We start from the raw sequence: 23,311 nt of genomic DNA on the forward strand, positions 1-23,311 counted from the left end.
CTTAGGTGAGTTTGAGTTTATTTTGTATCATGAATTTAAGAAGTACAGCACTTTTATTTTTCTACTAATATAAGTTCATTTTTCCAATTTTTACCACCTATGGCCTAAGCATGAATAATTTCAGTTGGATATTATTCCATACTATAATAGTAATCCCTGACTTTATTTAACAATACAGTGAAAGACATTTCTTCTGATAATTGCTGAAGTATATATGATTACTTGTTCCACAATGCAGATAGTACTTTTGTCATTTTCTCCAATATCTCCATATTTTATCACTTTAACATGAATATCACCAATAAACATCCAAGTTCTTCCAATCTCTTATCAGCAGTACCATCTATAAAATGGAGTGGAACTATTTAATTAAGAATGATAAATAGTATGAAAGTTCCTCAAAAAATTAAAACTAGAACTACAATGTGTTGTAGTATTCCCACATTGGGGTACTTATCCAAAAGAACTTAAATGAAAATCTGGAAGAGATATTTGGACTCAGGTTCATTGCAGCATTATTCACAATAGCAAGATATGAAAACAACATAAATATCCACTGATAGGTGACTGGATAAAGAAAATGTAGCATGTACATACAATGGAATGTTATTTAACTAAAAAAAAGGGGGAATTCTGCCGTATGCGACAGCATGGATGAACCTTGAGACACTATGCTAAGTGAAATAAGCCAGTCATAGAAACGCAAATATTGCATGATTCCACTTACATGGGTTATCTAAAATAGTCAAACTCATAGAAGAATATAGTAGAGTCGTGCTTGCCAGAGGCTGGGGAGGGGGAGATGGGAAGTTGCTGTAAAACAGGTACAACATTTCAGTTATGTAAGTTGACTGTGCTCTAGAGACCTGCTATTCAACACTGTGCTTATAGTTAACCATACTGTATTTTACACTTACACATTTGTTAAAAAGTTAGATCTCATCTTAAGTGTTCTCTGAACAATTTTAAAAAAGGATAAATTAAAAACTTAATGTACATAAAATTCTGACTCAGAAAGCAAAGGATCAATGACAACATTTGTTACGCGCAATGCTGATTACATGTATAGGAAATGCTTTTAACCCACTTCCAATCACTGTTTCTAGATACAGCCCTGTCATTGGAACAGAATATGCAGTCATTGTACCTGCCATATTATTATTATTTTTAAGAGTTACTTTTTAAAATTTTTATTTTATATTGGGGTATAGTTCATTTACAATGTTGTGCTAGTTTCAGGTGTACAGCAAAGTGATTTAGTTATACATATAAATATATCTACTCTTTTTCAGAATCTTTTCCTATATAGATTATTTTAAGAGTATTCAGTAGAGTTCCCTGTGCTATACAGTATGTCCTTGTTGATTATCTATTTTATATATAGTAGTGTGTATATGTTAATCCAAACCTCTTAATCTATCTCTCCCCTGCCACCTTTCCCCTTTGGTAACCATAAATTTGTTCTCTAAGTAAGTCTGTGAGTCTGTTTTGTAAATAAGTTCATTTGTATCATCTTTTAGATTCCACATATAAGTGATATCATATGCTATTTGTCTGACTTGCTTCACTTAGTATGATAATCTCTAGGTCCATCCATGTTGCTGCAAATGGCATTATTTCATTCTTTTTTTTATACCCACATTTGTGCCTGTGTTACAGTTGTTTGACGTTGCAGAAATCTACCTCTGGATAGATGGACACATACTTTCTAAAATGATGAATTCTTAGCAAATTCAAGACTAAATATTAATTAAATTTCTATAACTTTTCTGAATTTATCTAATTATTCTTTGGATCAAAATAATGTGTTATTTTTGTTATATCACTAAGTTGAGATTTCACAAAATAGATTGAATTTAAAATCTAGAACAGTCATTATGCTATATGACCTAACATAAATTATCAAATATATTCCATATTTTATTTTTATTAAATAGGATTTATTATTTGTTTTTCAGATGATGAAAGACTGTCTTCAAAGTTTTAGCAACTTGCCCAAAGTTTCTTAACTAATACACTGAGGAACTGGCAATGATTCAAAGATTGTTTTACCAAAGACAATGTCCTTTTCACTATTCCATTCTATTCAAAAGTATGTTTGTAGGTCATTGGTACTTCTGGATATTCCACCCCCTCAAAAAAGAGTTCTGTAATCAAATATATTTAAGAAATGATGCATACAGCCTCGTCCTCTTGGAGACGTACACAACACATGAGTATTATTAAGTTTCAGAGAATTTCTGCAGTGAAAAACTTAACTTTGTTTAACCAAGGGATTTCCTAACATATTTTACTCCAATCCCTTTTCACCAATTAATATCCTAATAGAACAAGTTTTCTAAGGAAAATGCTAGAAAACTTAGTGTTACATCACAGTTGCCTGATTTTTTTTTAAAAATTGATTTATCATAATCATGATTGGAATACTGATGCTTGGTATAACATAGATGAACTTGAAATACTATGTTAAGTGAAAGAAGCCAGATGCAAAAGGCCATATATCTTATTATCCCGTTTGTATCAAATGTCCGGAATAGAGAAATAATACACAGAGATAGAAAGCAGATGAGAGGTTACCTACCAGAGGCTGAGTGAAAGGGGGAATGGGGACTGACTGCTAGGGAGTATCATGTTTCTTCTTTTTGTGGCTATGAAAATTTTCTGGAATTATATAGTGGAAATTTATTATTTGAGGATTGTATTTCAATAATGCTGTTATTAAAAATTTAATAGAAGCAAGAGGAAATATACATGGTTATTAAGCATAGTAGTAACTAAATAAATTCAAATTCAGGTTGATTGGTAACATTTTTATTTAAAAAATTAGGGAGTTTGAAAAGTAACTACATTTTCCACCTATCATGGCCTTGGGAACCAGACTGATCAAGTTATGATGTTAAGCCCAATCAGGCCTTAGCTCAAGAACCCAAAGCACTCCACCCATGAAGCCTAAGAAAGACATGTGCCCCAGGTCCTATCTGTCTCTCTGCCTATACCATGCCTTGACCCCCTGTGTTGCCCCTCAAAGCATGCCTAGTACTTCTTCCAGGACCAGTGAGTAATACATCTTTCTATTTCAGTTTTTCTCGTGGTCTTTGGTCTTTTGTTGAACCAGGGTTTAACATCCTGCACCCCAGGGCTCTACTTAACACATGTTAAATTTAACAAATTCATAACATAGGTGACATAATGATAAAATTGGAAACAGACTAAATGACCAACAGTAGGAATCTGATTAATCAAGTTATGCTTTCTTTACCAGATGGACTATTATGCACTCATTAAACTGTTTTTTTTAATATGATGATACACCAAAATGCTTTTTTAAAAAATACTAAGTGGATAGTTATAATAGAAAAGTTTGTGTATATAATGACTTAAAATATGTAAAACATTCATGAAAGACATGACTGAAAAAAACCTCATAAAGTCACCAAATTCAAATAGTGATGGTTTTTGATTGATGAGACTGTGCTTTTCTCTTGCTTATTGATAAATTTATTTCCAAAATTTGCCCAATAAGTATGTATTTTATAAATACATAAAATATTGTAGATACTAAATAGAAGAGTTACAATCTAACATAAGAGAATCTAGTAGGGTCAAATCAGATATGTTTCAGCAAAGTTTGAGAAAATAATGCCAAATACCAATAAAAATAAAATAATGTCAATGATTTACATTTGCACATGTATTAAACTGTAGATATATGTTCTAAGAGGTTTATATGCATTAATTATCTAAATTATGACAACCACCTAATGACATAGTATTGTTCTCGACTTCATTTAACATTTTGGGAAGATGAAGCAATTTATGAATACGAAAATTTCTCAGCTAGCAAGTGTTGGTGTCAACATTCAAACCCAGGCAGTCTGGCTCCAATACGCTAAATGCTGCTAGAATAAAATCAGCAGTGTTTGTGCTCTATGTATTCTAGTATTCCTAATAACTTTTCTTACAAATAAAAAAAAAAACATTGACAGTATTTTAACCTTCAGAGCTTTAGTCAGTTAAAGAAATGAAGATTTATACACACACAAACACAAATATAAACATAATATTAATTTTCATGACTTTCTAAATGCCCTTTGTGAATAATTTACAATGAATGACTTATTTGCTCTGCAGAAAAGATTTACATTTGTTAATTAAACCTGACTTTATTTATATGACTTCTATTTTAAGGGTAAAATTTTGCCATAGAGCTTGTGATAATCAAGGCATTCAGAACCTAAAGATGGTGCCTTGAAAAAGGTAAGGACAAAATAAAATAAAACAGAAAGGTTCGAATATATTCAAGCACCTATTCTAGACAATTTGAGTCTAGACACATAAGAATCATTATTTTAATTCTACAGTTCCTTTGTTAATTTACCTAATGTGTTTTCCAAGGACTTTACATCACTAAATTCTCAGACAATCCTCCTCCTCCATTCTAGATTTGAATTCTTGCCAAAAAAAGTGATAAAACAATCTGAAATTTCCATTATTTTAAAGAAAGTTCCAGTTTTAAAGTTATTAATGTCACATGAAATAGCTTTTCTTAATAAGCAATTCTTTACCACTTAACCTTGACTCTTACTCAAAACACACACACACACCCACACACACACACACACACTTCTAGATACAATTGCCTTTAAAATGCTCTAGTAAATGAGGGGGGTTGTGTATAGAATTCTAGTAGTGGCTAATCTCAACTATTAAATATATTATCTTTCTTTTGTGCCAAAAAGAAATATGATATTGACTTTGAAAGTTTGTGCATATATTTTATGTCTGTAAACACGTACAATGAGATACAGCAATGTGTGGGGTAGAGATTAAGAACAACTTAGCTCTTTTTTGAGTCTTTCTTTTGGATTGTTTGTCCAGATCTAGCAGTATTACTTCATTTACTGAACTAGTTATTGTCTAACAGGGCTGTAGTGGACTGAAAGAATTAATAAAGCTTCCAAATGACACAGAATCAGAAACAATTTATTACCAGTTGAAAGATTCTTACAGACTACACATTCCTAAGACCTTTATGGAACAGCACTTGATAACTTATAAGCAACCAACTCTCTAAGCAAAGCAGGTCTATTCAAATAAAAATATGATTTGTTTAGACAAACCTTGCAGCAAATCTTCCAAACTTCTAATCCTAGGAAATGCAAACATTGCAGAAAAATTTCTGAGACATTTAATCCACCATATTTTTTTTCTGATATTAGTCAGTGTTAATTATGGGCTATATATGCTGCCAAATTTTTGCCCCACTTTTACTGACTGTATGAAATACTTAGGGATACAGAGCAACACAAGTAAAATGTCCCTTTGTAAAGAAGTGAAGAAACTCTGAAGCCAAATTCTCAGTTTTGTGATACTGAAAAATAATTTAATTATTCTGGGCTCTATTTTGTCATTTCTTTTATAATATGGTTATTTCTGTGTTCTTTGCTAGCATTAATGTTCAGTGATTGTAATTGGGTTTGTGTGTGTGTGTCTTTAAGTTCCTATTTTTAGAAGTTGAACATTACATTAGTCATTGTCAAAACTGTTCTAGATGATAAACTCACACAATTAAATATCACATCATGCCCCATCAACAGCACTGGTCACCTTGCTTGCAGCAGTATGATAGGGTTTATTTTTCTTTGTCAAGCATGGTACACTCTATTTAAAACTCTTTCATTGTGTACCTCTTTTGAACACAGCACTCCCCAAAATGATGAAGAAGCCCAGTATATATATTTATGGTGTAGAGTCTTATTGTAATGTAGGATCAAAAAGTCAGGTAAACATTTACAGAATACCAAGAAGAGGGGGAGAAAGATATAATACACACAAAAATGGCATGGTAATGAAACAGGCATGAATTGAAATTCTCATTTGCTATCTTAATTGTGTAAACTTAGATCATTAACCTCACTTATTCTTGGTTTCCTCTGTTATAAAAGGTAGATGATAATAACTGAATTATAAATTTTTATGTAAGGACTAAAGGGGGTAATGTATAAAAAGTGTTGGCATATAATAAGGATGTTGCTTACAATTTTCCTCATTAGAACTTCCTCTTTCTCATTCTAGTAAATGGCAACTGCATCCTTCCAGGTACTCAGTCCAAACCTGCATTTACTACTGACTCCTCTGTATCACACATATTGCATCCCATGCCCACAGGAAATTTGTTTCACTTTCTCTGTATTTCTCTCTATCCACTACAATTACCCTGGCCCAAGCAGCCCTCATCTCTTATTTAACTGTCTTCTTTTCTACACAGTTTATTCTCAATACAACCATCAGAATGATGTTTTTAAAAAGTAAGTCTGATCAAGTCACTCACTTTCTTAAATCATTCTACCATCTTCTCAACTCATTTAGATTGAAAATCAAAGTTCTTAAAATGGCTTATAATGCTGTAAAAGGATTAGACTTACACTCTCAGTATCCCCACCTTTTTTCTGGTCCCATTATCTACCATGTTATCTCCCTGCTCCTTGTTCCAGCCAACATGGTCATTTCCTGAATATGCCAAGCAAGCTCCTGCCTCAGGACCTTTGCACTTGCTCTTCATCTGCTTTAAAGACATTTGCCTGGTATTTGTATGGCTCACTTCTTTCTGGTACCATTTTAAATGCTACCCTTTAGAGAAATCTTTTCTGATCATGTAATTTACACTAGTCACATGTCCTGTAATCACATTTTCTTTAACTGGCCTTAATTGTCTCCATAGTCCCACCTGACACAGCAAACATGTCCTTACTGGTTTATTTTCTGTCTTTTCTACATTAAATATAAGTTTCATGAAGGTAAGGTCTTTTCTTTGTTTTGCTTTCTTCTGTAACCAGGCATCTGATGAACATCAATAGATGATAGGAGCATGATGAATAACTCTTTAAAGAATAAGTGAGTGAATAGATCATACAGTAGAATGTACGTTTGTAATAATGTTCCAGGTGTAAAAGAACGAATCTGAAGCAAAAGAACTCAGAAGAGAAAGTAATTGTCCTTGGAAAACATATTCAAGGGAATTCAGATTTTAGAAGAACTGGTCCATCAGATAAACACACAGGCACACACACACACACACACACACACGCACACAACATTGAAATAGTATCTCCTTCCTAAACATTAAACAGAGTGCTACTAGCACAGAGAAGATGCTCAATAACAATTTGCTGAATGGATGGGTGAAGTAAAAGATGAATGGAGATGGATGGATGGATGGATGGGTGGATGGATGGGTGGACGGAGGACAAACAGAAGAAAGACACTAAACTAAAATATTCTTGTGTTTAAAATAAGTGAAGAAGAATGTGGAGGCATGCTAGCTACATTATCTCACATGAATAAGAACATGACCTTGAGGTAGGCCTGGACATAGTAAATATACTATTTTTCTTACTGGAGGAAGTTTATAATAACAGGCACTTAGAGAGACCTTCAAGATGGCAGAGGAATAAGATGTGGAGATCACCTTCCTCCCCACAAATACATCAGAAATACATCTACATGTGGAACAACTCCTACAGAACACCTACTGAACACGGGCAGAAGACCGCAGACTTCCCAAAAGGCAAGAAACTCCCCACATACCTGAGTAGGGAAAAACAAAAAAGAAAAAACAGAGACAAAAGAATAGGGATGGGACCTGCACCTCTGGGAGGGAGCTGTGAAGGAGGAAAAGTTTCCACACACTAGGAAGGCCCTTCACTGGCGGAGACTGCGGGTGGCTGGGGCGAGGTTAGCTTCAGAGCCACGGAGGAGAGCGCAGCCACAGGAGTGCAGAGGGCAAAGCAGAGAGATACCCGCACAGAGGATCAGTGCTGACCAGCCCTCACCAGCCTGAGAGGCTTGTCTGCTCACCCACTGGGGTGGGTGGGGGCTGGAAGCTGAGGTTCCTGCTTCAGAGGTCGGATCCCAGGGAGAGGACTGGGGTTGGCTGCGTGAACACAGCCTGAAGGGGGCTTGTGCACCACAGCTAGCCAGGAGGGAGTCTGGGAAACAGGTTGGAACTGCCTAAGAGGCAAGAGACCATTGTTTCGGGGTGCACAAGGAGAGGGGATTCAGAGAACCACCCAAACGAGTTCCAGAGACGGGTGTGAGCCGTGGCTATCAGAACGGACACCAGAGATGGGCACGAAATGCTAAGGCTGCTACAGCCACCAAGAAGCCTGTGTGCAAGCACAGGTCACTATCCACACCTCCCCTCCCTAGAGCCTGTGCAGCCTGCCACTGCCAGGGTCCTGTGATCCAGGGACAACTTCCTGGGAGAACACACGGCACTCTTCAGGCTGTTGCAACGTCACACCGGTCTCTGCCTCTGCAGGCTCACCCCGCATTCCGTACCCTCCCTCCCCCTGGCCTGAGTGAGCCAGAGCCCCCTAATCAGCTGCTACTTTAACCCCATCCTGTCTCAGCAAAGAACAGATGCCCTCAGGCGACCTACCTGCAGAGGCAGGGCCAAATCCAAACCTGAACCCCAGGAGCTGTGCGAACAAAGAAGAGAAAGAGAAATCTCTCCCAGCAGCATCAGGAGCAGTGGATTAAATCTCCACAATCAACTTGATGTACCCTGCATCTGTGGAAAAGAATTAAACAAGATGGACTTAACTGATATTTATAAGACATTCCATCCAAAAACAACAGAATACACTTTCTTCTTAAGTGCTCATGGAACATTCTCCAGGATAGATCATATCTTGGGTCACAAATCAAGCCTTGGAAAATTTAAGAAAATTGAAATCGTATCAAGTATCTTTTCCAACCACAACACTATGAGACTAGATATCAATTACAGGAAAAAAACTGTAAAAAATACAAACACATGGATGCGAAACAATACACTACTTAATAACCAAGAGATCACTGAAGCAATCAAAGAGGAAATCAAAAAATACATAGAAACAAATGACAATGAAAACATGATGACCCAAAACCTATGGGATGCAGCAAAAGCAGTTCTAAGAGGGAAGTTTATAGCAATACAATCCTACCTCAAGAAACAAGAAACATCTCAAATAAACAACCTAAACTTACCCCTAAAGCAATTAGAGAAAGAACAAAAATCCCCAAAGTTATCAGAAGGAAAGAAATCATAAAGATCAGAGCAGAAATAAATGAAAAAGAAATGAAGAAACAATAGCAAAGATCAATAAAACAAAAAGCTGGTTCTTTGAGAAGATGAACAAAATTGATAAACCATTAGCCAGACTCATCAGGAAAAAAGGGAAAAGACTCAAATCAATAGAATTAGAAATGAAAAAGAAGAAGTAACAATTGACACTGCAGAAATACAAAGGATCATGAGAGATTACTACAAGCAGCTATACGCCAATAAAATGGACAACCTGGAAGAAATGGACAAATTCTTAGAAGAGCACAACCTTCCAAGACTGAACCAGGAAAAAATAGAAAATATAAAGAGACCAAAAACAATCACTGAAATTGAGACTATGATTAAAAATCTTCCAAGAAACAAAAGCCCAGGACCAGATGGCCTCATAGGTGAATTCTATCAAACATTTAGAGAAGAGCTAACACCTATCCTTCTAAAACTCTTCCAAAATATAGCAGAGGGAGGAACAGTCCCAAACTCATTCTATGAGGCCACCATCACCCTGATACCAAAACCAGACAAAGATGTCACAAAAAGAAAACTGCAGGCCATATCGCTGATGAACATAGATGCAAAAATCCTCAACCAAATACTAGAAAACAGAATACAACAGCACATTAAAAAGAACATACACCATGATAAAGTGGGGTTTACCCCAGGAATGCAAAGATTCTTCAATATACACAAATCAATCAATGTGATACACCATATTAACAAATTGAAGGGTAAAAACCATATGATCATCTCAATAGATGCAGAAAAAGATTTTGACAAAATTCAACACCCATTTATGATAAAAACTCTCCAGAAAGTGGGCATAGGGGGAACCTACCTCAACATAATAAAGGCCATATATGACAAACCCACAGCCAACATTGTTCTCAATGGTGAAAAACTGAAAGCATTTCCTCTAAGATCAGGAACGAGACAAGGATGTCCACTCTCACCACTATTATTCAACATAGTTTTGGAAGTTGCAGCCACAGCAATCAGAGATGAAAAAGAAATGAAAGGAATCCAAATCAGAAAAGAAGAAGTAAAGCTGTCACTCTTTGCAGATGACATGATACTATACATAGAGAATCCTAAAGATGATACAAGAAAACTACTAGAGCTAATCAATGAATTTGGTAAAGTAGCAGGATACAAAATTAATGCACAGAAATATCTTGCATTCCTATGCACTAATGATGAAAATCTGAAAGAGAAATTAAGGAAACACTCTCATTTACCATTGCAACAAAAAGTATAAAATACCTAGGAATAAACCTACCTAAGGAGACAAAAGACCTGTACGCAGAAAACTATAAGATACTGATGAAAGAAATTAAAGATGATACAAACAGATGGAGAGATATACCATGTTCTTGGATTGGAAGAATCAACATTGTGAAAGTGACTATAATATCCAAAGCAATCTACAGATTCAATGCAATCCCTATCAAACTACCACTGGCATTTTTCACAGAACTAGAACAAAAAATTTCACAATTTGTATGGAAAGAAAAAAGACCCCAAATAGCCAAAGCAATCTTAAGAAAAATTGAATGGGAGGTATCAGGCTCCTGGACTTCAGACTATACTACAAAGCTACAGTAATCAAGACAGTATGATGTTGGCACAAAAACAGACATATAGATCAATGGAAGAGGATAGAAAGCCCAGAGATAAACCCATGTGCGTAGGGTAACCTTATTTTTGATAAAGGAGGCAAGAATATACAATGGAGAAAAGACAGCCTCTTCAATAAGTGGTGCTGGGAAATCTGGACAACTACATGTATAAGAATGAAATGAGAACACTCCCTAACACCATACACAAAAATAAACTCACACTGGATTAAAGACGTAAATGTAAGGCCAGACACTATCAAACTCTTAGAGGAAAACATCGGCAGAACACTCTATGACATAAATCACAGCAAGATTCTTTTTGACCCACCTCCTAGAGAAATAGAAATAAAAACAAAAATAAACAAATGGGACCTAATGAAACTTAAAAGCTTTTGCACAGCAAAGGAAACCATAAACAAGACGAAAATACAACCCTCAGAATGGTAGAAAATTTTTGCAAATGAAGCAACTGACAAAGGATTAATCTCTAAAATTTACAAGCAGCTCATGCAGCTCAATATCAAAAAAAACAAACAACCCAATCCAAAAATGAGCAGAAGGGCTTCCCTGGTGGCACAGTGGTTGAGAATCTGCCTGCTAATGCAGTGGACACGGGTTCGAGCCCTGGTCTGGGAAGATCCCACATGCCGCGGAGCAACTAGGTCTGTGAGCCACAACTACTGAGCCTGCGCGTCTGGAGCCTGTGCTCCGCAACAAGAGAGGCCGCGACAGTGAGAGGCCCGCACACCGCGATGAAGAGTGGCCCCCGCTTGCCACAACTAGAGAAAGCCCTCGCACAGAAACGAAGACCCAACACAGCCAACTAACTAACTAACTAAATAAATAAATAAACTTAAAAAAAAAAAAAAAATGAGCAGAAGACCTAAATAGATATTTCTCTAAAGAAGATACACAGATTGCCAACAAACACATGAAAGGATGCTCAACATCACTAATTATTAGAGAAATGCAAATCAAAACTATGACGTATCACCTCACACCAGTCAGAATGGCCATCATCAAAAAATCTACAAACAATAAACGCTGGAGAGGGTGTGGAGAAAAGGGAACCCTCTTGCACTGTTGGTGGGAATGTAAATTGATACAACCATTATGGAGAACATTATGGAGGTTCCTTAAAAAACTAAGAATAGAACTATCATACAACCCAGCAATCCCACTACTGGGCATATACCCTGAGAAAACCATAATTCCAAAAGAGTCATGTACCACAATGTTCATTGCACCTCTATTTACAATACCCAGGACATGGAAGCAACCTAAGTATCCATAGACAGATGAATGGATAAAGAAGATGTGGCACATATATACAATGGAATATTACTCAGCCATAAAAAGGAACGAAATTGAGTTATTTGTAGTGAGGTGGATGGACCTAGAGTCTATCATACAGAGTGAAATAAGTCAGAAAGATAAAAAGAAATACCATATGCTAACACATATATACGGAATCTAAAAAAATAAAGTGGTTCTGAAGGGGCAGGACAGGAATAAAGATGCAGGTGTAGAGAATGGACTTGAGGACACAGGGAGGGGGAACGGTAAGCTGGGACTAAGAGAGTGGCATGGACTTATATATACTACCAAATATAAAATAGATAGCTAGTGGGAAGCAGCCACATAGCACACGTAGATCAGCTCGGTGCTTTGTGACCACCTAGAGAGGTGGGATACGGAGGGTGGTAGGGAAACGCAAGAGAGAGGAGATATGGGGATATATGTATATGTATAACTGATTCATTTTGCTATAAAGGTGAAACTAACACACCATTGTGAAGCAATTATAGTCCAATAAAGATGTTAAAAAAAAGAGAAAAGGCAAGAGATTAAAAAATACTGGCAAGGATGTGGAGAGAAGGGAACCCTTGTACAATGTTAGTGGGAATGTAAACTGGTACACCCACAGTGGAAAACAGTATGGAGTTTCATCAAGATATTAAAAATAGAACTACCGTATGATCTAGCAATCCCACTTCTGGGCTTCCAAAGGAAACAAAACCATTATCTCAAAGAGATATCTGTACTCCCATATTCATTACAGCATTGTTTACATTAGCCAAGGTAATGGAAACACCTAAGTGTCCGTCAATAGCTGAATGGATAAAGAAGTTGTGGTATGTACATATACAAAGGAATATTATTCAGCCTTAAAAAAAGAAAGAAAGCCTGTCATTTGTGACAACATGGATGAAACCTGAGAGCATTATGCTAAGTGAAGTAAGCCAGACAAAGACAAATCGTGCATGGTATCACTTATACGTGGTATCTAAAAAACAATATTAATAATTCAAACTCATAGAAATGAAGAGTAGAAAAGTGATTGTCAGGGGCTGAAGGTGGGGAAAATAGAGAGACTGATAAAAAGATACAAACTTTCAGTTATAAGATGAATAAGGTGTGAGGATCTAGTGTTGACTAGACATGTTGACTATAGTTAACACTGTACTGCATAATTGAAAGTTGTGAGGTGATGAACGTGTTAATTAACTCAATGGGGAGAATCTTTTCACACTGTACAGATACGTCAACTCATCACATTGTATACTTTATCTTACAAATTTATTTGTCAATTATGTTTCAATAAAGCTGAAGAAAATCACAGGGTATGTGTAGTATAATCAACTTTTAAATTATTAAAGCATAATAAGAAATTTAAATAAAATAAAATGCCCACAGGAAAAAAAACAAACAAACAGGCACTTAGGCATAGAAGAAAAGGTATGGGCTTGGGAGCTAAGTCAATTGGTTTCATTTTACAGGTCTCCAACTTTATATCTGGATAACTGTAAGTTCATTTCTCAACCTATAAAAGCCTCAGTGTTCTCATCTGCAAACATAGGTATTTATGTTATATTGTTGTCATAAGGTCTTGATATAATGTATGAAAGGTGCTGAAATATAACAAGTATTTTTCTGTTGTAACTAATACTATTTGGTGAGGGCAACCATTGCCGATACTCTGTTGTCTTTGGTAAACCACCTAGCTTTAAACTCTATGGTGCCCTTGAAAACAAACTTTTTAAAAAAATTTAACATCAGTGGAATGTCTAGTTTTTAAAAAACAAAACTCATTTAATACAACTACATTTTTCTGAACTGTTTGAATATTGCACTACTTTAGGGAATACGATTTTTTTTTTTTAATTTATTTATGGCTGTGTTGGGTCTTCGTTTCTGTGCGAGGGCTTTCTCTAGTTGTGGCAAGCGGGGGCCACTCTTCATCGCGGTGCGCGGGCCTCTCACTATCACGGCCTCTCTTGTTGCGGAGCACAGGCTCCAGACGCGCAGGCTCAGTAATTGCGGCTCACGGGCCCAGTTGCTCCGCGGCATGTGGGATCTTCCCAGACTAGGGCTCGAACCCGTGTTCCCTGCATTTGCAGTCAGATTCTCAACCACTGCGCCACCAGGGAAGCCCGGGAATATGATATTTTACACATCAGCTAGTTCCAGGTTAAAATGTAACATATTGGTTAAAACAGAGCCTTTATAAGCAGGCTTGCATTTCATTTCCTGCTCTGCCACACACACCTGTTTGACATTGGGCAAGTTAATTAACTTTCTAAGCCTCAATGATCTCATCTCTAAAATACGGATTAAAAACACCTATATCTTAGGGTCGTTGTGAAGCCCGAAATGTACATTTTATTCAAAGCTCTAACCTCATGTAAATGAGCTTACACTCAATTATTCTTCACAACAGACTCTGAGGTAAATAATATTATTATCCCTATTTGCAGAGGAAAATAGGAGGCACTGAGTGAGGAAGTAATTTGCTCAAGGTCACAAACCTAAGGAAGTGAAAGGACTGGATTTGCGCTAGAGAATCTGGTTCTAGAATACTCTTAACCACTTCTCCATTCTCTTCTTGTAAGAATATGCAATGACATTGAAGCCTTTTGAAAAAGGCAGGAGGTGCGTCATTTTTTATATTCCTAGCAACTGGCAAAAGCCCCACATGTACTACATTAGCTAAAGGGCTATGACTTTTAAATTCAGGCTAAGCTTCTCTAACAGAAGATAGAAACTCAGAATAATGCAGATTGTTTTTCCCATGGGAAAATATTTTCCATTTCATCTTAAAATTCAAAGGAATAATATGATTGTAGTAAGCTGTGACTTTCATTCAACTGCTGGATTTTATCTAGTCTGTAATGTGACAGATATTTATACTGATATGTATAGTATCTGGAAAAATGGGAAGTGGCAGGTTTTGAAGGAAACTATAACAAATTTAGTTTTACGACATTTGAATTTATGGTCATATTTTACTGTTTATCAGCTCCGTGACTCGGTGTGATTCCTTTCATATCTTTGATCTTCAGTTTCCCTGTGGGTAAAATCTGAACAAACAGTTGAGTCATCAAATGCAATCAACGTATTCTAACAGTTTTCAAAATGTAAACGCTGACTGATTGTTACCATGATTACTGATAAATCATTCCAATTTAAGTTTTGAATAACATATTCACCCCATAAATGAGACTTTACTCCTCCATCTTTGGGAGATGAATTTTTACCTGTGCAACATTCCCCTAAAGATTCATTTAAGCCATGAAACTTAAAAGAAAGGATAGGCTATTTTCCCCCTGGGAGATATTAATCTCTAATACTGGACACACTGTCATGCCTCTTTAAACATACTATATGGAACATAACTTAGCTTTTTCTTAATGACTCATGGTTACGAGAAACAAGTGTGACTGACCTTAATACATGTAGTGATCCTGTCAGAGGTGATGAAAGTGAGGAAGCAGCTGCGTGATACTAAATACCCTCTTTGTGTAGTCTTCACTTTTTGTATCTTTGATCAAGATGTCACTAATTTCATCTCCTGGGCCTAGAATCTTTAGTACTCAATGTAGCTTTCTGTCAATTCTTCCGACTTATTTTTTATAATCTGTGATGGAAGAGAATATTTCAAAACAAGTGTATTAAGACGATTACAAGAGTCATTAAGTTTGGAGTGAGAGTCAAGAGTGTCTTCTAGAATAAGGCATGTGGGTTTTGGCAAAAAAGAAAAAGAAAATGATGGTTGACTGGTGAATCACCATGGAGATTGGGTCTTAGTTGGCTGGATGTTTTTGCAGGAAATCTTATCTTCAGATAACTGGGTGTGTAATGCACTCCCCAAATGTTGACATCATCAAATACATTGGTGCAGTGAAAAAAGTCTATGGATTACTCTTATGAAAGATTGTAAAATAGTTCAGAAAATAGACAAAAACCCTAGGCTTCATTATTAAAACGATTCAGTTACTTTAGGCCAAAAAGAGTCCTGACATTTAGGGTATTCATAGAATACCCTGCTCCAGCTGAAGCTTGTTGCTTAAAAAAGAGACAATTTAGTCTTTGTATCTAGAAACAGACCTTAAAAAAAGAAAGAGTGAATAACTGATTTGTTTGAATATGTATGCTGCCTGCCTTAAAAACAAATATTTTTAGATACTGCAAACATCATTTTCAACACATTTAGATATTTGGACTTAATATATGCAAACAACTTTCTGAGTTCCAAAACAAGGAAAGCAGGGAAACATTTCATTTTAAAATATATTTGACAAGTTTAGATTACTGGGAAGAAAACCCCTCTTCTGGGCTTTTGGAATTGTCTGCAGCATATGCCTAATTAACCCCTCTACATATAGAAGGAGAGTTTTGTTTAGCCATATTTACAACGTGTTCTTACTTCCAAATTACACGCTTAACCACAGAAATGATAAGGCACAGTGAAGGTTACGTTGCTTTCATCCCAAATAGAGAAGGGAATAAAAAAGTAGATGAGTGCATGTACAATAGTTCAGTTATCAGGCCAAGTTCTACTACTTCGTTTTTCTACAAATTCTGCAAGTTCTTCTGTTATGCTCCATGCTTACCTACTAATGGAATATTACAAAGCAAATTAATTTTTGTTTGTCAGGATTATTTTAAAGGCACAGTGAAGCTAATGTGACTAATTTTCATTACAAAAATAGCTTGAACTGCAGGAATGATCTGAAAAAGTTTTCAGATAATAAATGGACCACAGATAAAATCTTCCTCACTAATGAGAGAAAGAAATATTAAGTTCTGCTGACCTGCGGTGGGTTTTATCTTCCTTCAGGAAAAGTGACTTTACTTGCATTTACTTTTCAAGCTGTTATTCATTATTAACTTTGAAAGATTTTGGAAATGATTATATATGTTTTGAGGTCACTATATTCTTAGAAGATGTCGAGTTACCTAAAATATAATAAAACAAATTATGTAAAATTATTGATGTCACAAATCATTGCATCTCACAGGTATTAGTCTATTTGTGATTTGTCAATAATGTAGAAATACCTCATTTCTCGTAAATCATTCTTTTGATAAAAATGGAAGTTTTAATAAAATTTTTGAAGATGGTGGGTGGATAGGTGTGGCAACATCTGTCCTTGCATAACCAATTTTGATTGGAAATATCTTTAGCTGCCCTTGCAGGACATGTCTGTAGTCATATTACATCTGCTTTGTTAAACAGTTATTTAAGCAAGTGTAAAGGTGAAGTGATGAAAGAAAAGAGGTATATTGAGTTCCTCATTATTATTCTATCTGCTGCCTCTTTCCTTTCAGAATACAAGCAAAGTAATATTTATCACATGCTATAACCCTCCTGGAAGTATGGCAAACACTGACCTGAGGAGTACATTCTAAGAATATTTTATTTATTTAGTACATTAACATTTAATATTAGTTCAGGTTTAATTTTTGTCTTTAATTTCTGCCAGAAGTTTTAAGGATTTGAATTATTAAATAAGTAATTTCCAACTAAGATCAAGTAATTGTAAAATTAAAGCTACAGAATTTACTGTTTAAGTCACAGCAAAGTATGAAACGATCCTCCTTACTTTTCCAATACTTATTATAGAAATGCCTTTTAGTGATTTTACAACTTAGCAATTCTTCTGCTGATTCATATCATTAACCTCTTCCAGACTGATCTTCCCCAAATACAGCTATTCTCAAAACAGAATTTCTCTGATCAAATGTCTTAAGATTCCCACTATACATTAAATAGACTCTAAAAAATTAGCATACAATCCAAGTCTTCAATAATGTTGTCCCAATTTATTTTTCTATCCATATTGACCATTACTCCTTTTCCTATGTACCGGCTCTCTAGCTAAGTCAAGATACTTGCCCTCTGCAGATGTACACTTTTTGTGTGTGTGCATTCTGGTACTTCTACCTGAAATTTCCATACTCTATATTTCATAAATCATCTCAGCACATATATATGTAATATATGGATATATGAATATATGTGTGTATATATGTGTATGTTACACATATGTGTATATATATCTGTGTGTATACATATATATATACACACACACACACATATACACAGAGATTTGTCTTCATAACATACACAACCTATTAGTCATGTTCAAAGACATATTTTCTTTATGCTTGGCTCTCATAGAGCCTAACATTATCATGGATATAGGCATGCAATAAATAGTGAGTGAAGTAATGAATGAATAGCACATAAATAAATTTTAACAAAAAATATTTTGATACTCTTTTTCATATCTCAACATATGATCATGTGTCAGAGTGAATGATCTGTTTCCCTTCACTGAATCATTGCTTCCTGATTTAGTGATTCGAGTATAAAATTTTATGTTGTATGTTGAATGAGAAACAGGATAGCATAATGGTTAAAGGTGCTGGGTCTGAACTCAAGGTTTAAATTCTGGCGGCTCTCCGTAATGTGTGAGTGTTCTTGTGTCACTTCTTTAACCTCCTTGTGCCTCAGTGTCCTCATGTAGAAAATATAATTAATAATAGTATTTACTTTATAGGGTCATTATGGATATTAGGGGAGATAATATATGTAAAAGTCTAAGGATTGTGTCTAGCATATACAATATGCTCAATAAATGTCAGCCATTATTATTATTGCATGTCATAAATTAATATTATTTTATATATTGCATATATTTCACATGATTTTTATGAAATAAGTTTAGTACTTTTATTTGCATTGATGTACTTGTCATCAAATTGTTTTATACAAATGTCCTCATGAAGTATTTACACATAACCAAAAAATACATTCTTGTAAATTTGTAAGAAGTTTCAAACAGCTAACTGTGAGAAAAAATTATGTAAAATTTTATCAAAAGCAAATACCACTTTACTAATAGGCATGCTAGGAAAAAGAAACAAAACCCACGCACGTATTGAAATAATCATTAGCTAAATGCAAAAAATGCTAGTTTGCAACAGAAACTATCAGCCCAAACATGTATTTAAAGGCAAACTACAAAGTTCCAGATGTTCTGAAGTTATGTGAAGCCACTGAGCTCCAGATGCTGCGGTGCAGCCACCCATTTCCCAGCTGTGTCATCACACTTGTGGCATGTAAGAGGGGCCGACAGAGCTTCATGTTCTCCACGGTAGGACCAGCTCTTGAGCCACCTCCAACACCAGACCTCACCACTGTGACCTGTCTGCTATAATTAGAATAAAATATCCTTATTTAATTGCAAGACAATTAAGATATTCTTGTCTTACATACTTATTTACCCCAGTCCTGACCCAGTGCTCTAATTCCTCACCTGGATTTTTGTCCCCTGTCTACATCTAATCTCAGACTTTTCCCCAACTCCTAGAACTGTTCCATGATGCCCTCTAATATAGATGGTCTATCACCAGCCAGATCTTCTACCCCTTACACCTCCTCTCCAAATGTTCTTTCTCATAACACCTCTCAGTGAATCTGAGGGACGTTGCCCCTAGAGCTCCCTTCAGGGTGGCTTCTTATTTCTCTGACACCACATACCTTCCATGGCGCTGGGGCTGGAGGTGGAAGAGTGTTCAACGTGCTCTTCATTGCTGGTTCTACATGGTTTCTTCTTATTACTCCCTGCCTTAATTAGCTTGAGCTGCTATAACATAACATCATAGACTAGGTGGCTTAAACAACAGACATTTATTTTTCACAGTTTTGGAGCCTGGGAAGCCCAAGATCAAGGTGCCAGCAGACTTCGTTCTTAGTGAGAACCCTCTGCTTTGCTTTCAGATGGCTGCCATCTCACTGTGTGCTCATATGGTCTATTTTCTGTGCACTCAAGGAGAGAGAGGGCTCCAGTGTCTCTTCCTCTTCTTTATAAGGGGAGGGAGGGAGACGCAAGAGGGAAGAGATATGGGAACATATGTATATGTATAACTGATTCACTTTGTTATAAAGCAGAAACTAACACACCATTGTAAAGCAATTATACTCCAATAAAGATGTTAAAAAAAAACAAAAACAAAAACAGGGCAGTACGCCCATCATGAAGGCACCACCCTCATGATCTCATCTAACCTTAATTAACTTCCAAAGGCCCCAGCCCCAAATACCATTTCAATGGCAGTTAGGGCTTCAACAACTGCATTTTGGGGGAGACACAAACATTAAATCCTTAACACTCCCTTAAATCCCAATTCCTTTGAAACTCATGTTATCCGACTGCACTATGTGCTATTTCTAAACTTAGTAGTCAATATAAAACCTACGTTTTAACACCTGCCATCCTTCTCTTTACTGCTTATAGTGTTGTTTATTATATGGTCTTCAACATCTGGGAAGTCAAGGGTGCATGCCATTGGGAACTTCAGATCCTTGGTATCCTCATTTGAAATAAGTGTTTCCTCCATTCCACGTATCCACCACATTTCATAGTCATTTCCTGGACTTTTGTTTTTACTACCAATAAATATATGGCATCTAGAATGTTGATTTAAAGGAGACTTTTACTACCACCTTCTAACATTTCAACTCACTTTGCACGCATTTCAAAAATTCTTTGATTTCCCTGAATCATAATCCATTGACTTTATCACTTTTTTTTTTTTAATGTCTACCACCATCCCCAGGTCTGCAATTTATTCTTGCACACAGCTTATATTCTTTGGTTCTTATGCCTAAGAATTTCTTGCTTAATACACTCAAAACAAATAAGCCACTCTTCCTCTGTGTTTCTCAATTGGCAAAACCCCAACTATGATTATATCCAAAACTATAACTAATTTGCAGAAACAAGCAAAGATGCTGACTTGTCTCCCTTTAAATTTGTGACTACAGGTTTGGCATGCATGATCATAGGAGTCTTTCAATAACACTTATTTTCATTGGCAATTCACTTTTCCAGTATAGAGACAATAATTCTACACTTTTTCCTCTCAAGGAGAAATTCTCAGATTGACGCCTAGAATTACTTGTAAATGTGCAACAATATTTTCTCCATGGGTTTTGGCATTGTGATTTCTTCTCACTCTGTGTTTCTGAAGATTACATTGTATATACTCTTTCTTTTTTTTTTTGTATATACTCTTTATATTCTGATTCTAAACATTTGTAGCTCATTACTAATATCTTTCTTCCACATTCTCTTCTCTTTCTTTCTCTCTCTCTCTCACTCATCCCATTGCATGTGGAGCAGGAGAGACAGTAAAATTATTTGTTTAGAACATATTGAACCAATTCTATTCTTTCTGGATTAAACATTTTATATACTTTGAGCATAATTATATATATGTAGATAACCCTAAAATCATATTTTGAGCTTTGATATTTTCCTATCCTTCAGGCCCTGCCTATTGCACATCATTACTTAAACTTTTCCAATCATGTCTTAAACTCAGCATATCCAGAGATAAATTCATTTCTTTCTTAAACTTGTTCCCTTTTTAAAAAAACTACAAATTTCAAATAATTGCAATATGTTCTACCCATGTGTCCATTCCAGAGATCTAGTCTGAGCAACACAATTGATGCATCCTCTCCATCACCCTCAATTCTCACAATCAATCAATCAATCCCAGGCCACTATCATATATTATCATGTCTTACCTGGATTATGGAAACAGCATCTAATTAGATTCCCTGCTTCTAGTCTTTCCCTAACCTGGTCCATTTTTTCTAGGCATTTAGAGCTACTATTCTAAAATAAAAGTTTATCAAGTTAATATTTTACTTAAAAGCTGCAAGCCATTTTAATGCTCTTAGTCCACCATGAAAAGCATTATTGAGTGTGTAAACAACAGCTATTTCTTTTATTTTTCTTACCAACAGAGCCTATCTTCCACTGTACTCACTGTGAATGCCAGAAAGTTCCTTTCCCAGACATGTTTGCAGCTTGAGAGTAAGCAAATAACTCCATTTTGGCCAACTGAACCTGAGACAGAACCTGTTAGAGAGCTTCTCGCAAACATTTTCCTCCTTGACAGAATGAGAGATGAATAAAGATTATTGTATTAGCTCCTACTGCCTCTACTGGCTCTGTCCTTACTTCTCTTCGTCTTTTCAGAATATGGCAGCCATTTAAAAAAGAAGTCCTTGAAAAAGAAGTCAATCACCCCTCTACTCACAGCCCTCACCTGGCTTCCTATCTCCTGAATAGCAGTAAACATTCTCATAGTAGCCTATAAATCTCTACATAGCCCACACTCCCTTGTCCTTGCCCTGTTTTAACTCTGTGACCTCACCCCCTACTTCCCTCCTCCTTTCTAACACTGCTTCCATTAACAGCATTCTCTTTACTTTTCCTCCAACTTGGCAGGAATGCTGTTCTACCTGTTGGACACCTCTGCCCCTTGGTGACTGCATGGTAACTTCTCTAATCTCCTTTAAATCTTAACTGCCATGTCACTAATCATTAAAACCTACCTCAGTTATACTATCAACAATTGCAACTCACCCCCTCTACAAAATTGAGATATGACACGTGCACACACTTCCAGTTCTCCTTTATTTTTTTTTCTTGTTGACATTTTCACTAACTAGCAGACTCTATATTTCACTTAGTTTTCTTTTTCTTTTTTTCTCTTTCTTCCTACCTCAAATACATATGCCTTGAGCATGGGATTTTGGTCTGTTTTGTTGACTGAGGTACCCTTAGTATCTACAACAGTGCCTGACCACTGATTTTGAGGAATGAAAGAAAAGCTCATCTTGTTCTGATTTTGGATGAAGCTGTGTAAGGATGAGACACTTGGAGCTGTCTCAGGCATCTCTACCATGTGGAGAGATATAGCTGATACTTTAAGAATGGCAGACAGAGTGAAACGTTAGAAAAAGCCTGTGTCCTTGATATTGCTGAGTGATTTAACAAATCCTTACATCATCTACCTTCAGCCATCTTCTTGTTATATGGGATTTACTAATAAGTCCTATTTTTTTATACCACCTTTACTTGTGGTTTTTGTTTTTGAAAACGAATCATGACATAACTCACAAGACTACAGTTGGCACAGCTGAAGAGAGAATTGATGACATGGAAAATAGTTTACAAGATAATATCCAGACTGAAACAAGGATTGTCTTGCTTGACTCACCACTATAAATATAGCAACTAGTATAATTTTTTAAAACAGTAGGTGTACTACTGCTTCTACTACTAGTACATATTACTAGTACTTACTGTTAATACTAGTACTACTACTGCTGTTATTTCTACCATCAAAATTATCAGTTAATAATTATTGAACACTCACAATGAGTTAAGCATGATTATAAAACCTTGAATATTTTAATATATTTGATTTATACTACAAT

The 23,311-nt window shown here is 35.9% G+C and overlaps 1 long non-coding RNA gene across 3 annotated transcripts; it reads right to left on the bottom strand.

Moving 5' to 3' along the window:
- Nucleotides 1-557: 557 nt before the first annotated feature.
- Nucleotides 558-22,211, bottom strand: LOC132369937 (uncharacterized). Of its 3 annotated transcripts, XR_009504493.1 has the most exons (6): nt 21,608-22,211; nt 19,553-19,875; nt 16,818-16,962; nt 15,449-15,640; nt 8,441-8,572; nt 558-813 (listed from the first exon to the last, which is right to left on the bottom strand). It is a non-coding gene; the product is annotated as an uncharacterized LOC132369937 (long non-coding RNA). The 3 variants fall into 3 exon arrangements; XR_009504491.1 differs by lacking the exons at nt 558-813; nt 8,441-8,572 and adding an exon at nt 13,408-15,083; XR_009504492.1 differs by lacking the exons at nt 558-813; nt 8,441-8,572; nt 19,553-19,875 and adding an exon at nt 13,408-15,083 and having other exon boundaries at nt 21,853-22,211.
- Nucleotides 22,212-23,311: the final 1,100 nt, after the last annotated feature.

The sequence above is a fragment of the Balaenoptera ricei genome, chromosome 8, assembly GCF_028023285.1.
Source record: "Balaenoptera ricei isolate mBalRic1 chromosome 8, mBalRic1.hap2, whole genome shotgun sequence".
Lineage (NCBI taxonomy): Eukaryota > Metazoa > Chordata > Mammalia > Artiodactyla > Balaenopteridae > Balaenoptera > Balaenoptera ricei.